The sequence below is a fragment of the Lampris incognitus genome, chromosome 16 (assembly GCF_029633865.1).
Source record: "Lampris incognitus isolate fLamInc1 chromosome 16, fLamInc1.hap2, whole genome shotgun sequence".
In the NCBI taxonomy this organism is placed as follows: domain Eukaryota; kingdom Metazoa; phylum Chordata; class Actinopteri; order Lampriformes; family Lampridae; genus Lampris; species Lampris incognitus.
Genome location: NC_079226.1, coordinates 22,001,841 through 22,012,169, shown reverse-complemented (window position 1 = coordinate 22,012,169; position 10,329 = coordinate 22,001,841).

Here is a 10,329-nt window from a genome sequence, read left to right as displayed (position 1 = left end):
ACTAATTGACGCACGTCTGGCAGAATGAAAGCGAGTCCTGAACACGCAGGTCTGCTCACAGGCCAGGCAGTGGAGGCAGGCCGTGTCGGGTTTCAGCCGAGCAACGCCGACCGCTTCAGCATTATAACGCATGAGAAACCAAGGCGGCCTATATGGATGTTTTCATTACAAATCGCCGTTTCACACGAGGAATGCCTTATATGCCGAGTGTTCAAATTTTGTTTAAGTTTGTTTCATTTATTTATTTAGACCAATTTAAACTTGCGGTTTGGTCTATGGCAGACCCTGAGATGAAACTGCCGTCTCAACAGTTTTTCCTGGCACCGGGTTTGACATTGCTAATAGCCGGCTGGATTTTTTTTCCATCTAGCTTGCCTCGTGTTGCTTCGCATGCAGATTTTTTTTCTTTAAACGCATTTTGCAAACTTTGCTGTGCTGATAGATGCAGCACCTTATAAATATGATCATGTGGTCGATTCTGAGATAAGTTAGTACGTGTTTATCGAGGCTTCACAGTAGGGTTTGTGGACAATGGGTATGTTTAAACAACATGTCTTCTAAGGTTGATCCATCCAGATTAGGTCTGCAACCCCCCCCTCTCCCCGGTATTCTGAATGTGCTCCAATTCTTCTTCTGCTGTTGTTTGTTTAGCTGGAAACATGTACAGACATATTGAACACCACGCTGCTCAGATCTTTTCAAATTGTTGGCCGTGGGGTCTTCGTCCTCCTCTTCGTCGTAGAAAACAAGAGTTAATTGGTAATGTCCATGCTATGTTCGGTATTGTATATACATACTTCTCTGTTCCGGGCGCCTGTACTTGACGAATGAGTCTTTCTAAAAGGTCTGGAGGGGGGGAGAGCAGGAAGGGGAAGATTGTTTTGATACTAGCCAGTAAACCCCACCATTTCTGTTTTGTTAGTTTCCAGTTTCACCAGATTCATTTCCATCGTTTTTATTCATAGACGGCATCTGGAAATAATATATGTTCATGAAAACAAGCCATCAGCAATTGGAGGGGAGAGACACGTGTGTGTGTGTGTGTGTGTGTGTGTGTGTCTGTGTGTCTGTGTGTGTGTGTGTGCGTGCGTGTGTGCGTGTGTGCGCGTGTGTTGTGGGGGAGGGTGTTTCCTCTGTGGGTTTCTGGCTTTTCTGAGCCAATAAAGTAACAACAGCGGTACAGTGAGTAATTCGTGTATGATTGAGCTATATTTGAACCAAGGTCTGCATCTTCATCTGATAAAATTCTTGGCCGACTCGAGGTTTTTAATACAAATGCAAAGTAAGTCATCAAACACCACACACCACCGCTGGGAGAGAGAGAGAGGGGAAAAAATGTATCACAAACTCTTTGGCAAAACGAACAAGCTTATCTAAGACCAAAAATATGCATTAACTCGAAGCCTTGCGTGGTTTTGGAAGCCTCGGTCTCCTGATGGAAAGAAGATGTGGATTCTCTCTGCGTTGGCCAGAGGAGTGTTTGGCATTTTCTTGTGGAGCAAATATTCGCAGCACTAAAAGAGCGCATGCAACACTTCTGTCTTTGTGTACTGGCTTTGGCTGCCTTGAGCAGACAGGAGACCAGCCAGCCCCACCTGAGAGCCTCGGAAGAGTAGCCAGCCATTTACCTACCATGCCGATTCCCATCAGTAGGTCTCGCTGACTGCCTAACTAACTGACTGACTATTTGTCTGTCTGCCTGTCCATGTGGAGCCAATAGAATCCTCTGGAGAGCCATAATGACTTTAGCAGGCCCTAAGGGGGGGGGGCAGAGAGAGTGAGAGAGAGAGAGAGTGTACGTGCATGTGTAGATAGATGTATGTGTGTGTGAGAGAGAGGGAGATAGAGAGAAGGTGAAAGAGGGCAAGAGAGAGACAGCTTTTCAGTTCTCCCTCGGTCTGCTCGGCTCTGGGAGGTGTGGCTGGATCATGTTTTTTAAAAGCCCCGAAGTTAACCCCAGTCAAAAGGTTTATGCCCCGCCGCTAAAGCCGCAGAGGCATCTTAAAAGGTGTAGCAGCTCAGCGCTGTATCCAATGACACCTCCACGGGCTCAGTGAATAGCCTCTCAGTGCACAGCAGAGGGTTCGCCTCTCTGCTGCAGCGCCGAGGCCTCGGTGTAGAATGTGGCACCTGAAACAAATTCCACACGGTCGTATCATGTCTTTATTTATAACGGTGCTGCTGCTGCTGCTGCTGCAACACCACCGCCCAGGTGGAGCAACAGATTTAGAGCCTGTTTCTCCGAAAGGAATAACTCCCAAGATTTCGAGAAATAATTTTCAAGTTTGCAGTGTAGTGTTCCCGAGCGTCTGCAGGCTTTGAGTCAGGGTTTCTGACCGGAGGGAGGGAGGGGGGGGCATGCATCACTGAAAGCATGTGTTTAAAATTTCATTTTTTCCCTAGCTGTGGCACTGCTCCCAAGTCCTTCTGGTTATGAGATCCCCAGACTTCCCGCCGTCTTGCGTTCCCCTCTCACTACATCCCGGTATCAGCCTGCGTCATTTTCCCTTTGAAGCACACTCCCCGCTTTTCCACCACCTACCCTCTCTCCTCCACCCCTCTTCATCCATCATGTGGGAGCTCCGGAGCCCTGGTTCACCCCTCCCCTCATACTATTCGTGTAGCCCTCTGCCGCTATGTTTAAACTGCTCCACTGCATACATGCCTCGAACCCTCCCACTGGTCCCCTGATTCGCCCTTCCTCCATCTACAGCACACAGCTTCTGTAAATCATCTGGAAGTCCCCCCGCCCCCACCCCCCGTCTTTCAACTGGCAGAGACCCCAGGGCAGGGCTGCTGAGGATCGCAGGAGTGTGTGTGTGTGTGTGAGCGAGAGAGAGCAAGAGAGAGAGCGAGAGCGAGAGAGAGAGAGAGAGAGAGAACTTACTGCACTGTACAGACAGTTTAAGTTTTCTTTTCCTGTTTAGGGAAAATTCATAGTAAGTCTTTTAATCATGAAGCAAGTGCAGCTTTATTGAAAGGAGCAGTAACGTCTGAAAGTGGGGTAGGACAGTTTCTCCAGGCGGCCGGCCGCCGCTGGAGCTCCAATCAAAGTGTTTGCCTTTTGTTGTGTGTTCTGGTATACCCTCAGTCACACCTCGGCCATTTCTCAGTGGGACCACCGCCCCCAGCCAGGAGTATGTGTGTGTGTGTGTGTGTGTGTGTGTGTGTGTGTGTGTACGTGCGCATGTGCATGTGCATGCATGTATGTGTGTGTGTGCATGAATGCGTGTGTGTGTGTGTGTGTGTGTGTGTGTGTGTGTGCGTGCGTGTGCGTGCGTGTGTGTGTTTGTTAGCTGCTTTGTCTCTCATTCATTTTCTCTCTGCAGAGGTCTTTTCATCCCTGCTGAGTTATACAGGAGTTGCTGGATTCAGACCCTCATTACCCAGATTCTTCTTTGCACACGCTCTCATCTGACATGTTTCATTCCTTTTATTTCATCATATCTCGTCAGGGACTCAAGTTTGACTTTTGCGTACCCCGCTAGCTTGTTCAAAAGTACATGTTAGAGGGCAGCAAGGGACGCCTTAAAATGTTTACACAAAAATGATAACCATAGAGCTGATGTGAAAAACAAAAAAAAAAACTCACATACTTGGAGCACCCATATTCAGCTTTGACAGCCATACAAAATGTCCTCATTGCAAAGCCATTGTTTGCTTGGCGTCCTACAAAAGTTCCCTCTTTGACACCACAAAGCGAGGCTCTGATTGCCTTTGTGAAGGTTGCTAAACCTGGAGCGAGCTGTGAAATGCAACTGTCTGCCACAAGTCCCCAATTAGGGTTCTGCCCACAGTCATAAAACTGTTAGTGGAATCATTCTGAGGCTGTTAGATTTAACACTATTAAGAGTTCATTAGTGGCCGCGCTTACAGCTGCTCCCGCCACTGCTGCCTCATTAACATAGGCCCAGTAAAACGGAGGTCCTCTCTGCCATATTAACGACGTTATTATTTATTTTTTATTTTTTTATTTTTGGATACCGCCTGTTGTGACAACTCATTTTAACTCGCAGGCAGAGCCGTTAAAAATAAGGGCAGACTGGTCGGCCGGCTGGTTGGAGTTGGTGGTGGGTAACTAAGGAGTTGTGTATAAAACAGGATGTCACAAAACAGCCAGTGTCTGGTTTTAGTGCGAAGCAAAACGAAGTTGGTCGAGGCTCGGTATGGCACCCATAAGCCCTTTATTGACGGCTTCATGGATTTCTTTTATTTCTTTGGCATGTTATGTTCAATAAAAAAATGGGGAAAAAACTCACACTGCAGCCCCAAACAACACTAATTACACCATTTTTAGGATCACATTATGCATAATTTGGGGCACCGGTTTGGGTATTGCAGGGCGTATTAGCTCGGCTGAAGGGAGAGCGCACGGAGATTAGTGTGTAAAAGCAGCCGTTGCTGGCTGCGCCACACTCTGGGAGGTAGAAGGAGAGAGGGGTCAGGAGGTTTTTATGGGGTGAAGGTTTAGGTTACGTTTGCTGAGAGCCCTCAAGCTGTTCTGCAAACAAGGGTTGAAAATCCAACATCAAAGCGGGTCGGGATGCGAGGGCAGAGGTGGCCGGGGCAGGAAGACGGGAGAGGTTTTAAGGGTGGGGCCAGTTTGAGGGGGGTTTTGGCGGCAACAAGCTAAGGCCGAGACCTTCCCCTGGCCGCCGCCTGGGACTCAGAAAGCTGCAGCTCCGCTATTGTTTCTTTAACCCTGAAAAACCCGAGATAAGCCCGACCTCTCTGAGTCAAGTGTGACTGGATAAATGTGAGCAAAGCAGCGTCTAAAGCCCACGTGGCCCCCACGCCGGACCATTATCTGCTAATAATCTTCCTAATCAGGCGACAAGGGGGCAGAAAAAGAATGGTGGAGGGTCACATTTTTGGGTGTATTGAAAAAGGAATTCAGGCTCAGCCATGAGCGAGTGTTGTAAAGCTCCAATGTTTTGCTGAAATCTCCACACTGCGAGCATATTAAAAATAAACCTTGTAGGAAAATCATCCATGCAGCATTGTCATGTGCCCAACAAGCCACATTCTTTGTGTCCTCCGTCATCAAAGGCTGTCTAGCTGAGGAGACTAAACTGATGGCGATCCACTCTTTTTCCACTCGTTCTTCTCCTCCACATGTTTTTTACCACTGATCTGCTTCAGCTCACCCCTCTGTTCTCCTCTATCTAATGTACAGCTCCCCTTGAGCAGAGGACGACTCCAAATGACGGATAAACCAACCTCCTCCTTCAGGTTTATATATGTGTGTGTGTATATATATATATATATATATATATATATATATATATATATATATATATATATATATATATATATATATATAATCCAGTGAGTCAAGTCAGTTCTTTATGAGACAGTACAAGTCTGTTTCATTCCATAAGCAATCATCAGCTGTAATTCACTTGACTAACTGGATTATTTTGCTCCTTATTTGTTGAGCACTTTCCCTACCGTTGAGTGTTTGTTTTAACAAAGTTATATATATATACACTACCGTTCAAAAGTTTGGGATCACATTGAAATGTCCATATTTTTGAAGGAAAAGCACTGTACTTTTCAATGAAGATAACTTTAAACTAGTCTTAACTTTAAAGAAATACACTCTATACATTGCTAATGTGGTAAATGACTATTCTAGCTGCAAATGTCTGGTTTTTGGTGCAATATCTACATAGGTGTATAGAGGCCCATTTCAAGCAACTATCACTCCAGTGTTCTAATGGTACAATGTGTTTGCTCATTGGCTCAGAAGGCTAATTGATGATTAGAAAACCCTTGTGCAATCATGTTCACACATCTGAAAACAGTTTAGCTCATTACAGAAGCTACAAAACTGACCTTCCTTTGAGCAGATTGAGTTTCTGGAGCATCACATTTGTGGGGTCAATTAAACGCTCAAAATGGCCAGAAAAAGAGAACTTTCATCTGAAACTCGACAGTCTATTCTTGTTCTTAGAAATGAAGGCTATTCCATGCGAGAAATTGCTAAGAAATTGAAGATTTCCTACACCGGTGTGTACTACTCCCTTCAGAGGACAGCACAAACAGGCTCTAACCAGAGTAGAAAAAGAAGTGGGAGGCCGCGTTGCACAACTGAGCAAGAAGATAAGTACATTAGAGTCTCTAGTTTGAGAAACAGACGCCTCACAGGTCCCCAACTGGCATCTTCATTAAATAGTACCCGCAAAACACCAGTGTCAACATCTACAGTGAAGAGGCGGCTGCGGGATTCTGGGCTTCAGGGCAGAGTGGCAAAGAAAAAGCCATATCTGAGACTGACCAATAAAAGAAAAAGATTAAGATGGGCAAAAGAACACAGACATTGGACAGAGGAAGACTGGAAAAAAGTGTTGTGGACGGATGAATCCAAGTTTGAGGTGTTTGGATCACAAAGAAGAACGTTTGTGAGACGCAGAACAAATGAAAAGATGCTGGAAGAATGCCTGACGCCATCTGTTAAGCATGGTGGAGGTAATGTGATGGTCTGGGGTTGCTTTGGTGCTGGTAAGGTGGGAGATTTGTACAGGGTAAAAGGGATTCTGAATAAGGAAGGCTATCACTCCATTTTGCAACACCATGCCATACCCAGTGGACAGCGCTTGATTGGAGCCAATTTCATCCTACAACAGGACAATGACCCTAAACACACCTCCAAATTGTGCAAGAACTATTTAGAGCAGAAGCAGGCAGCTGGTATTCTATCGGTAATGGAGTGGCCAGCGCAGTCACCAGATCTGAACCCCATTGAGCTGTTGTGGGAGCAGCTTGACCGTATGGTACGCAAGAAGTGCCCATCCAACCAATCCAACTTGTGGGAGCTGCTTCTGGAAGCGTGGGGTGCAATTTCTCCAGATTACCTCAACAAATTAACAGCTAGAATGCCAAAGGTCTGCAATGCTGTAATTGCTGCAAATGGAGGATTCTTTGACGAAAGCAAAGTTTGATGTAAAAAAAATCTTATTTCAAATACAAATCATTATTTCTAACCTTGTCAATGTCTTGACTCTATTTTCTATTCATTTCACAACATATGGTGGTGAATAAGTGTGACTTTTCATGGAAAACACAAAATTGTTTGGGTGATCCCAAACTTTTGAACGGTAGTGTATATGTGTGTGTGTGTGGAGAGAGTTATTCTGATAGTTGAGATAAACTGTATTCTCCTGGTTCCCCACCTTGCCGTGGTGGAGAAACTTGCATGTACCAATGATCCCAAGAGCTAGGCCATCCAGAGCTTGGCTCCTTGTAGAGTCACCCAAGATGGATGGGTCAAGGGGGACGTTCCAGACACATTTTTTTGATTTTGATTTTGAGATACTTTATTGATCCCCATGGGGAAATTACATTTTGCATTTATCATCCTAGCTGTGTTGCTAGGAGCAGTGGGCAGCTGCTGTGCAGCACCTGGGGACCAACTCCAGTTCATCTTGCCATGCCTCGGTCAGGGGCACAGACACGAGATTAACCCTAACATGCATGTCTTTTTGATGGTGGGGGAAACCGGAGCACCCGGAGAAAACCCACCGCAGACATGGGGAGAACATGCAAACTCCACACAGAAGATGACCTGGGATGACCCCCAAGGTTGGACAACCCCGGGGTTGGAACCCAGGACCTTGCTGTGAGGCAACAGCGCTAACCACTGTGCCACCGTGCTGCCAAGCGCAATCCAACAGAGATCCAACAAAGACCTTAATGACGGAACTGGTGGAAGACTTCTCCATGTCACAACGGCAGTGAAGGCGGATGAAGGCTGCAACAGAGGGTCGCCCCCAATCGTCTTGGTTCTCCATGCCATTGGACTCTGGCCACCCCCTGCCAAGGACCGTGTGGTGGCTGCAGGTGCATCAGCCACTCCACGTAAAAAGCTGTCACGCGCAGGCATCCTCCCATTATGTTGCTTCAGCATCAGCCTCTACGCCCACCTGAGGACCCAGAAGGACCCAGAGAGAGGATGGTCATACTCGACCCTGAGTGACTGACGATGATGATCTCAGTATTGCCTCGAATGAAACATTTGCATGTACCCATTATTAGAATTGCATTAAAAGAATAGATCATTAGTTTCCATACTATAGGTTGCAGCAGGGGGCTGGGTGGGGTGCACGATGTCCCCATTAAATACATTTTATTGGCGACAGAAGGAAAAAAGACGTTTATTTTCTTTTTTTTTAATCAAATTTCTGATTTTATTTAAACAGAATGAAAAGTAAAAATTTACTTTCATACTTTTTGAGTTGTTGCAAACAATACAATGTTGTAATTGTATTCCAAAATATCCCTGATATGATATTTACTGTTGACACGCCTCATCTGTTTCATTCAATCATCAGCAGGCCATGACTGAAGAGCAAAACATACTGAATTAATGAAATTTATAGAAGCGGTTACTAATTATCTTACATTTTGACAGCTAATGAGAAGTTATTGGTTATTCTAATGCACGACATATTCAGTGGGTCCCCGGCCAAGAAGTACCCACAGGAGGGTCATGGCATCAAAACGTTTAGACACCCCTGGAATAGATCATCTATTTGTCTGTCTGTCTATCTGTCTATCTATTTGTCTGTCTGTCTGTTTCTCTATGTGGTTTTTCTGTATATATAGTATATATGTGTGTGTGTGTGTGTATATATGTCTATCTATCTATCTATCTATCTATCTATCTATCTATCTATCTATCTATCTATCTATCTATCTATCTATCTATCTATCTATCTATCTATCTATCCTTTTTCAGAAAGGGTGTGGAACAGAAATTGCAAATAGCTTTAAACATTACCATGTCCCATTTGGACAACAGGTCTGCTCTTATGACCTAGACTGTCAAATTTCATTTCCTTAACTCAGTTATGGTATGCAACTGGCTAAACAGATAATAAGCAATAAGCGAAGGACAAATGATAGTGCCGGTCTGAGAATATTACAAATGAAGGACAAATTCAATAAAAGATCGCTTTCAATGTGACCATTAACAATTCACGGTCTTTAGAAAACACACATGAGATGATGCTATTTTGGACGACGTTTCTCGTGTTTCTGTAGGCCGTACCGTCCCAATCCATCACTTTCCTAACAGGGCCTCTGGTGCTTTGCAATGTACCACTTCCACTACATTTAGAGTTTAGGGGTGTTCATTTAGCTTTTCATCTGTAAATCTGTCTAAGGACAGGCCTTTACCTTATACACCTATTTCCTCTGTGGGTATATAGAGCCCACTGAGAAGGCATCTGTGACCATGGGATGTGTAAGTAAACTTGACATAAAAGCGTGTATTTGTAAAGCAAATTAGAGATGACGGATTACAATTTCCTAATCATTTATTCAAGTGCAGATGAAAAGATCCACTTTTTGTATTTCCAATTAAGGAAATGAGCCCGATGAGGAAGAAACCTCTGGCCTCCGTCTTCCTTTGGGGGAGACAAATGCGTATGACACTAGCGCCGCCTATAGGTGAGAAAAGATGCTACAACTACGAACCCCAGGCAGGCATAATGCCCGGGTGGGCTGACGTGACGTCAGTGTTGACAGCTTGTCGCGCTTCTTCTCTGCGTGAGGTTTAAGAGATAGATGGCGGGCAGACTGATAAAACAGATGTGGCGTTGAGTTTCCTGGAGATGAAGATAGACCTCCCCGCCGATTGGTCGTTTAAAGCGGCCTATTTTAAAGTTAACGGTTTTTCTCCAAGTGGTGTAGTCACTTCTTTTCAGGTTACATGAGAATCCATGAGAATTTCATTGAAATTGCAGTCAAATAGACCTGACATTTATAACGGAGACAAAATATATCTGCGTGCTCTGTTAACAAATGTACTGTCCAATACCTTGATGTCTAAAGTCTGATTGGCCTGCCCACCGACCTATCATCACAGCTTAATGTGTCCATCATTAGTCAGATGGTCCTGAGGGGGACATTGAGACAGTGTGTGTGTGTGTGTGTGTGTGGGTGTGGGTGGGTGGGTGTGTGTATGAGAGAGAGAGAGAGTGATAGAGAGAGAGCGTGAGAGTGAGAGAAGGAGAGCATGGCGGAGTTAAAAGAAGGAAGCTATTAAAAGTGAGCATTACAGGAGACCAAAACACTAGGGGGGAAGAGCAGAGACGAGCGTTAAAGAAGCAAAGGGACCACAGAACCAAAACTCGACTGATAACACCATCCCGATCTTCTCTCCTTCACCATGTCTGACTGTGAGGGACTACCTATGGGTAAGAGAGACAGACAGACAGACAGACAGACAGACAGACAGACAGACAGAGAGCGCGAGAGAGAGCGACCTTGCACTCATTGTGAACTCATGAATGTGTTTACATGCATGTATGTATTGATGCATGT